This window comes from Heteronotia binoei, chromosome 21, assembly GCF_032191835.1.
Source record: "Heteronotia binoei isolate CCM8104 ecotype False Entrance Well chromosome 21, APGP_CSIRO_Hbin_v1, whole genome shotgun sequence".
NCBI classification, from domain to species: Eukaryota; Metazoa; Chordata; class Lepidosauria; order Squamata; family Gekkonidae; genus Heteronotia; species Heteronotia binoei.
The window spans coordinates 186635621-186644811 of NC_083243.1; the positions used below are offsets into that span (position 1 = coordinate 186635621).

Sequence of the window (9191 nt, forward strand, 5' to 3'; positions counted from 1 at the left end):
ATTAAAAAACCAAAAATTATACTTTTGATTTTAAAAAATAAATAAAAAGAACTTCATCATTATCAAAAATTGTCCAATGTCCTTTTTATTTTCCACTCTTTTTCTACGTATCTTCCACTCCAACTTAAAAAGCTCCAAATCATAATCTCTTAATTTTCTTGTTAATTTATCCATTTCACTCCATGACATAACTTTTATAATCCAGTCCCATTTCTCTGGTATTTTTTCTTGCTTCCACAGCTGCGCATACAATGTCCTAGCAGCTGAGAGCAAGCGCCATATTAAAGTTCTATCTTCTTTTGGAAATTTTTCCATTTGTAATCCCAGCAGAAAGGTCTCTGCAACTTTGTTAAATTCATATCCCAAAATCTTAGGAATCTCTTGCTGAATCGTTTGCCAAAACATTAAAAAAAAAACAAACTTGCACACCCATGGGGACGAAATGATTACCCTTCACATAGAAAAATCTGCCGATTGTGGACAAGCTACACTTAGCCAGGTTTTTACTTGTTTCCTCTGGTCTGTCCTGCTATTATTATACAGAAAAGAGGACCCTTTAAAATGTTTGACTTGTTTGATGACACTTATGGGACAATTGAAACATTTCCAGGACCTTGAGAACACCAAGATTTTAGCTTTCCCAACATTTACGAATAAAGTGTTGTTCTCGCAATAAGATGGGAAAGCGGATAGGAGATGCTTAAGGCAACACGCATACTAAATTTGCAGTAATACAGAGAAGATTAGTTTGGCCCCTGTGCAAGGATGACATGAAAGGCCAACAAGGGCAACTAAAACATTAAGGAGAATGAACCTGCAATAGTCCCTCTAAGCTGTGGAGTCTTGTGAGCAAAAGATCTACTTCATGAACTACCGGCATTAAAGTTGTGAGCAAGCAATTCGGCTGCTGCATAAGTGAATTTGCTCCGGGGCCGTGCTTCCTGAGCCAAGACAAAAATGTTTGAGCCAGAGGCTAAAAAACTGTGAGCTTGCTCACACTAACTCAGAGGGACCACTGGTCCCCGTGCACTAATTATGGTGCTTTAAGTTGCCACTTTCTGACTCCCTCATACTTAAGGCTATCTGCTTGATATCTCCCTGATACCTTTTTCCCCCCGTTGTGGCTCTACCTTGTGAAACGTTGATTTGGTAGCCTATGATCCATGAGCAACCCTCTTACCTCATGTCCTCAATGTACTTAAGCGGGTCAGAAGACCAACACTCTGAACTGGGGAGTGCCCACCACCCTGTACAGGAATTCTTAGAAGATAAATCCAGGCCAGGCACATTCCAAGGGCCTTATGACTGAACCGGGGACACCATATCTGTTGACTTCCAGATATACCTTCAAGAGTGTTTCCAACCCCAGTCTTCCTGAGTGAAGATTTGTGCTAATATAGCAAACAGAGGCTAAGAATGGCCAAGGCCCAGGAAATCGATGTGGCCACACTGAATAATTGACTCAAGGACAAAATCTTGAGCAGATTTTAGAAAAGAAGAAGAGTTGGTTTTTTATACTCCGTTCTTCACTACCCAAAGGAGTCTCAGAGTGGCTTACAATCGCCTTCCCTTCCTCTCCCCACAACAGATACCAAGTAAGGTAGATGGGGCTGAGAGAGCTCTGAGTGAACTGTAACTGACTCAAGGTCACCCAGCTGGCTTCATGGGGAGGAGTGGGGAATCAAACCTGGTTCTCCAGATTAGAGTCCACCGCTCTTAACCATTTCATCCTGCTGGCTCTCTGAAATTCCGAAACACCTACTCTGGTCATGTTCCCAATTATGGAAGGGCTCTCTAACCTCACTGTTCCATCTGGGGAAAGCCTGCTTCTGCCCAGGCAACCTCTAGGAAGATAGAGAAACTATATCAGATCAAACCTGAAGCTATGCACAGGCACCCCCCAGCCACTTTCATGTCCCCCTGGAGGCTCCAAGGAGTGTGCTGCACTTGCGCCGCCCGGCCACTTTTGGGGAAGGATCCCTGAAAGCTGCTGGGCAGCGTGTGGAGGCTGGTGATAGGGAGGGGGCACTTAGCGGCATCCCTGTAGGCCAGGTGGTGTCTTAGGTGGCCACCACCTACTTAGCCTACTCCTATGTGCTGGCACTGCGAATGAGTTTCTGCTGGTGTTTTTCTATTAAAAACACTTGCCACCTCCCATCTCCCTCAGCCTGTGTGCTTCACTGTTGTTCTGTTGTGAGCGGCTATACAACTGTCATGTTGCTATTTCTGCTTCAGTTTCCTGTTCCCGCCCTCCTTTACCTTCAGCTTCTTCTAGAGGTCTTTGTGTTGCTTTGGCAACCTAAAATGGCAAGCAATATCTCACAGTATGTTTTCACAAGATCTCAAAGTGACTGTCCTTGCTACAATTTTTGCTCAAGAACAGACGCCATCTGTCTTTTGGGGGGTTTGTACCCCCTTCCCCATTTTTTTTAATTTTTCTGTAAAATTGGAGTTTTCCAGTGTTTATAGAACAATCTCTCCTGTCCCCGCATCTCCCCCCTTTATTCATATAGTTGGGGCAATCTGGAAACTTAATGCCCTTAATTGGGGAGGGACGGTGGCTCAGTGGTAGAGCATCTCCTTGGGAAGCAGAAGGTCCCAGGTTCAATCCCCGGCATCTCCAAAAAAGGGTCTAGGCAAATAGGTGTGAAAAACCTCAGCTTGATACCCTGGAGAGCCGCTGCCAGTCTGAGAAGACAATACTGACTTTGATGGACCAAGGGTCTGATTCAGTATAAGGCAGCTTCATATGTTCATATGTTGTACCCACTATCGTCTGAGGCATACAATTGCGCTATGCTGTGGACATTCTTTTGCTTCTAAATTCGGAGGGAGAATTTAATTTTTGGTTTGTAAAATGTATACCTGTCTCTCAAGTGTTCTTTCAAAATACATTACAATCTTTGCCTTTAACAAGCAAAGTAATTAAAATATTTTTTAAAAAAAATCAGTCAAAATCCATTATACAGGGAGAGAAGAATTTAAATACCCAGATGTCCCACCCAGGGAGTAGGGGACAGGCAAAGGCTAAAAACTATTCCTAGCCTTTGACAGATATATAGAAGAAGGGGGAAATGGTTTTCCTGGAGCCTGAAACTCAAAAAGTTCAGAATTAGGCTAACCTCTAGCTGAGGTGCTGCATCTTCCCACCCATCACCAAACTTCAGAAAGTAGAGGAACACAGAGTGTAATCTGCACTGAAGATTTAAGTTGAAGGGATGTGTTTCACTACCCCGTTATTCTCTAAAATGTTGGTCTAGATATCGATCATGTTCTCCCTGTTGGAGCTCTCTGATTATCATTCTCTGCAGTCTGTCCCCACTTTGGACATGTTTCCTTAATTAACCATAAATACATTTAGCCATCAGGCACAAATCTGATCCTTCCCATTTTCGATTTAATTTTCTTTTAGATCTCATGCCATCTCAGTCTGAATTTAATGAATCAGGGAAGCGTGACCCTGAATAAACTCCACACCAGCTGACTTGAGAATATATGTGTGAAAAAAAAAAATGTATCCTTTCTTGGATTAGTTTAACACAATGAGCAACCCAGGAAAGTGAAAGGGTGTTGGGGAGGAGGCGAGGAGAGAGGAAACACCAAGAGTGTGAAGAAATCATCCTGCTAATAGTTCAGCTTCTGTGCATATGCAAGAGCTCAGTGCCCAAGGGAAAATGCTGAAAAGTGAGAGGAGTCTTCAAATTATTCTTTTCTAAAAGGGCACTTTCACATTGCAGAGGGCCAGCTGAAATGTTGGGTGGGGTTGGAGGAGTGTTGAGTTTCTACTCTAAAATTAGGAAACCTTCTCTGTGTGACAGGGCAATTGTCTTTTGGTTTTTTGGATCTTAGACGAAGAAGAAGAGGAAAAAGATACACAAACAGGTAAAGCCTCAGTGTGAATTAGATCACAAGAATGAAATATCTTAATCGTTTGGCATGTATTTATACCCAGCTTTTCTTCCCAGCCGGGACATATTGTAGCTTACGACATTGTTCTCAATTTTATCACAGCAATCCTTGGGGTAGGTTAAACTGTGAGAGAGTCAGTGAGCTTCATGGCAAAGTGGGGTTTAAACGCAGGGGATTATCATGTGTGTCCTAACTTTTCTTTCTGTTAACCATTTATGGTATAACATCTGTGTACCTCAAACTCTGTTACCCCAACCAGTAATGCTGCAATAAACAGTTACATGGGCAGGCTCAAGTATGCAATATATTTATGGAATGTATTTCTGTCAAAAAGCATCCAAGGTGGTTTATGGTTTTAAAATCTGAAAGACAAAACAATAATCAGTATAATTCCCCCCCCCCCCCCGCCCGGTCTGAGTATTTCTCTGTCCTTCTCCTTGAGGCACAAAGGTCTTAATTGCCCAGGGGAAGGTGGAGAAGAACTGCGTCAGCTGGTTTCTCTCAAGGCCTTGGTAGTTCCTTCAGGAGTTGATAACATGAGCTCCCTGGTCTGGGCTTCTCCCTTTCCTTTCCCTCAGGGCACACAGATCTTTCAGTAGCCCTATATCACGTAGCTAGTCTTTTTTGTAGATACTATGTACATCCAAAATCTTACGTGATTTGTGTAAAAAATGTAAAGGGAAATACATGTCTTGCTATTAAGACTTTGGTCTGAAGATCTGTACGCAGGCCTCATTTTAGGCAGAAGCTTACAGGAACAGAGCTCTGGAACATCTAAATTTTATTGTGCTCTTTCTCCCCCCGCCAATACTTGCATCTGGGCTCCGTTGTTCAAACTCCTTGTGAGAATCTGGTTGAACTCTAAGATCTGACAAACTTTCTAATATTTCCCCCCACAAAATAATGGGAAAATAACCAAAACATATAAATCAGACAGATGGAAATCTTCATCATGCCTAGGCTTCCCAACCCCACCCCCCGCCCTGCCGCGGGACCCCTGGATTAGCAGCCTAATCCCCCGCTCTCTTAAAATCTGATAGCGGGGGTGGGTGGGTGGGTGGAACGGCGCAGTGTCTCTTTCCCTGCCTGGCTTCAGGCTTCTCCCTTCCTCCGCCCACCGCTGGCCTGCTATTCGCTCCAGTCCGGCCTCCCTTCGCAAGGTGCATGCTGGGACTTGTAGTCCTTGCATCCTCTCTGACTGCTGGGTGGCGTCTCCTCAGGGAGTCTGGCCAGCGGGGGGGGGGAGCTCCGCCCCCCGAGGACCATGTGCATTTCTACCTCCGGAGGCTTCAGTCGCTGATTGAAAGGCTTCCTCTTGGGATGGTGTGTCTGTGTTACTTTGAAGAAGTTGGCGGCAACTCATGAATAGAAAGGCCCATCCCCTTCAGAGTCGGAAATGGGGGGACGGGACACGTCTGCTGAGCATTATTCTCTATGTGGAGATTGATTCTCATAGGGTATAATGGGGAATTGATCTGGAGGTTTCAGGGGCTCCGTTTTTTTAGGTAGAGGCACCAAATTTTCAGTATAGTATCTAGTGGCTCTCCCCAAAGTATCTCCCAAGTTTCAAAACGATTGGACCAGGGGGTCCCATTCTATGAGCCCCAAAAGAAGGTGCCCCTATCCTTCATTATTTCCTATGGAAGGAAGACATTTAAAAAGGTGTGCGGTTCCTTTAAATGTGATGGCCAGAACTCCCTTGGAGTTTAATTATGCTTGTCACACCCTTGTTCCTGGCTCCGCCCCGATGTCTCCTGGCTCCACCCCCAAAGTCCCCAGATATTTCTTGAATTGGACTTGGCAACCCTAATCATGCCACTGTGGTCACACAGGAGAAAGTAATTTTAAAGGTGTGATGTGAACAAGGTTTTATTATGACAATTACAATGCACGAAGCATTTTAAGGTAGATGCTGAGCTAGTCTAATTTAGTACACCTTCTGGTGATATCAGGGATGTGTGGCATATGCAAATGAGTTATGCAAATGAGTTGTGCTAATGAAATCTGGCACCTCTTTTTCTGCAAATGACCCTTGGTTGTAGGTAAATGGTAAAGTAAATGCTTTCATATGCAGATCTGAATCCAATTCCTGACATTTTGATTTTAAAATATCTAAGGACAAGACTGAGGAGAAGATGCTGGAGACGATGAAAAGCCATTCCCAATAGATGATAATGAACTCAACAGAGCAATGGTCTGACTTGATATAAGGCAGCGTTGTATTTTCAAGGGAGAAAATGCAATGTTCCTGACTGAGACCTCCAGTATCCTTAGCAAATTTGGGACTGGAACTTAGATTTTCATCATGCTTTCATCGTTGGAGAGGCAAAATATCCCAAAATGCAGGGTCATCATCTTAGCACTGTGACAACTTAATTTTATTAATATAAAAACGTATGTTCTAATATGAAAATATCTATTTATTTATTTACTTTAAATTTCTATCCCACCTTCAAGGTGGCTAACAGTCAATTTAGATATTTGCATTTACAGTTTAAAAACCAATAAGATACACTTACAATTAAAATATTCTAAAAAACATTCTATGGGGCTGTCTTTAATATAGGCGGATTCCTTTCCTGATGGTGATCAGATAGTAATCATAGCTCTTTAGAGATGTGGGGTGGCAGTCTTCTCCCGGGTCAGATATTAAATGCCTGTCGGAACAGTTCTGTCTTACAGGCCCTGCAGAAGGTAGAAAGATCCCGCAGGCCCCTTATAGCCTTTGGGAGGGCATTCCACATTCCTGGTGCTGCCACCGAGAAGGCCCTAACCCTTGTGGAGCATAACCTGGCTTCCTTTGGTCCAGGGATGGACAGTAGATTTTGTGTCCCTGAACGCAGTGTTCGCTGGAGAACATGCAGAGAAAGGTGGTCCCATAGATAGGCAGGCCCCCGACCATAAAGGGCTTTAAAGGTCAATACCAACGCCTTGAAACAGACGTGGAACAAAATAGGTAGCCAGTGCAGCTCTTTCAGCATTGGCTGAATGTGCTCCCAATGAGGGAGCCCCATTAACAGCCGCACCAAAGCATTCTGCATTAGCTGTAGTTTCCGAGTCAGAGTCAAAGGTAGCCCCATGCAGAGAGCATTACAGTGATCAATTCTCGAGGTGATCGTAGTGTGGATCACCATTGCTAAGTTGGCATGCTCCACGAAGGGGGCCAACTGCCGTACCCGCCGAAGATGAAGAAAGGTGGATCTGGTAGTGGCTGCTACCTGGGCCTCCATTGTGAGAGAGGACTCCAGGAATACTCCCAAGCTCTTAAGCTTAGGGGCCGGTATTAATGACACCCTGTCAAGAGCCAGTAAAGGAATCTCCCTTCTATACAAGTGCATTCAATTTGCCTAATTTATTTGATTGCATGGTTTATACCATTGCCATGCTTTTATGTCTACACGCTTCTGCCTTCAGCCAAATGTCAAGAAAAGAGAGAGGCCTTTATTTCAGTCTAATAATTTGTTCAACATCTTGTAATTGTTACTTTTTTTCAGCTAGCTTGTTTAAAATATGTGGAAGACAGTTATATGCTACATTTTAAGATGTGAAGGTTTGCGGCAGGGTTTTTTTTTTTGTTAATTGGTAAAGGACTTCAAGAATAGATTGGAAGATTTTATCAATACAGGTTATGTCCAAATAAACTGTCTCACTCATAGCACATCAACCTTATTTTTTAAATGTTTGAAACTGGTTGTCTTGGCCTTCTGTAGTTTCGTGAAATGTATAGAAATGTGCCTGTTAAAGATGTGTATTTTTACGTGCCTGTTAAAATGTGCCTATAAAAATGTGCAAAATAAAACAGCAAAGAAAATTGTCTCTGGAATAAAGAAAGAGAAGAAACAATAGAACATAAGAACATAAGAGAAGACATGTTGGATCAGGCCAACGGCCCATCCAGTCCAACACTCTGTGTCACACAGTGGCCAAAAATTTTATATACACACATACACTGTGGCTAATAGCCATTGATGGACCTCTGCTCCATATTTTTATCTAAACCCCTCTTGAAGGTGGCTATACTTGTGGCCGCCACCACCTCCTGTGGCAGTGAATTCCACATGTTAATCACCCTTTGGGTGAAGAAGTACTTCCTTTTATCCGTTCTAACCCGACTGCTCAGCAATTTCATCGAATGCCCACGAGTTCTTGTATTGTGAGAAAGGGAGGAAAGTACCTCTTTCTCTACTTTCTCCATCCCATGCATTATCTTGTAAACCTCTATCATGTCACCCCGCAGTCGACGTTTCTCCAAGCTAAAGAGTCCCAAGCGTTTCAACCTTTCTTCATAGGGAAAGTGCTCCAGCCCTTTAATCATTCTAGTTGCCCTTCTCTGGACTTTCTCCAATGCTATAATATCCTTTTAGAGCTTTTGAAGATGCTGAAGCCATATTCTGGAGATGCTACTGTGAGTAAGTAAGTACTGTGAATTCAAAAATAAAGTAGTCACTTGCATTTCAGAAGCACGGGAGAACAACATATATTTTCACAGATATATTTTGTAGGAGCAAATTTTTAGAAAGTCCAGACGAAATTGTATTAAACTGCAGAAACTCCACTTGTATACAAACACTTCCTGGACAGGGAACGATTTCTTTTTGGCAGCAGAGGATATGACTGCCAATCTTCAAGCAATATCTGGATGAAGACTTGTCAGAGATGCTTCAGGGCCCAGGGGTGTCAAGCTCATTTATTATGAGGGCCAGGTTTGACATAAATGAGACCTTGTCAGGCTGGGCCATGTGTATTATGTCATGCCGGTAGCACAGATATAAACTTTGTAAAGGGCACAGACAAACACAATTAAAGATTTTTTTTAACCTTAAAATACAACATGCTTAAAACATTAGCACACTTGCAATATTTTGTTGAAGAGTTTCTGATAACTGACACCTCTTGCTTTGAATTATTGCATCAAAAACTGGAGACCATGTCTCAACTGTAGCAGTCCTGAGTATGCTGTTCAGGTGTTTTTCAGGTGTGCATCTGTAAGTTGCAAACCTACTTTTGATTTATTGACATTCATTACAGAAATCTCAAGGTCAATGGTTTGATCCTGATATCTAGAGGAAAACATGAAATGGCTGGGCATCGTGAGCTTTTGTACGTAAGTTTCTTCATGTGCTGGCATCATGTGAAGAATCACATGTGAAGGCATCATGGCACAGACTGAGATCTATGTGTTTATCTACAAAACTGTTGTCTCCCCTAGAAAAATAACTGCAGCTCTCATGAGGCAGTGCAGGAACAGAGAGACAGCCATGTATAGTGGTTGGTATCAGTCG

At 43.0% G+C, this 9191-nt stretch overlaps 1 non-coding gene across 1 annotated transcript; it reads left to right on the top strand.

Moving 5' to 3' along the window:
- The first annotated feature begins 696 nt into the window (after positions 1-696).
- On the top strand, positions 697-800 carry LOC132590338 (U6 spliceosomal RNA). Its single transcript, XR_009556682.1, has one exon. It is a non-coding gene; the product is annotated as a U6 spliceosomal RNA (small nuclear RNA).
- Positions 801-9191: the final 8391 nt, after the last annotated feature.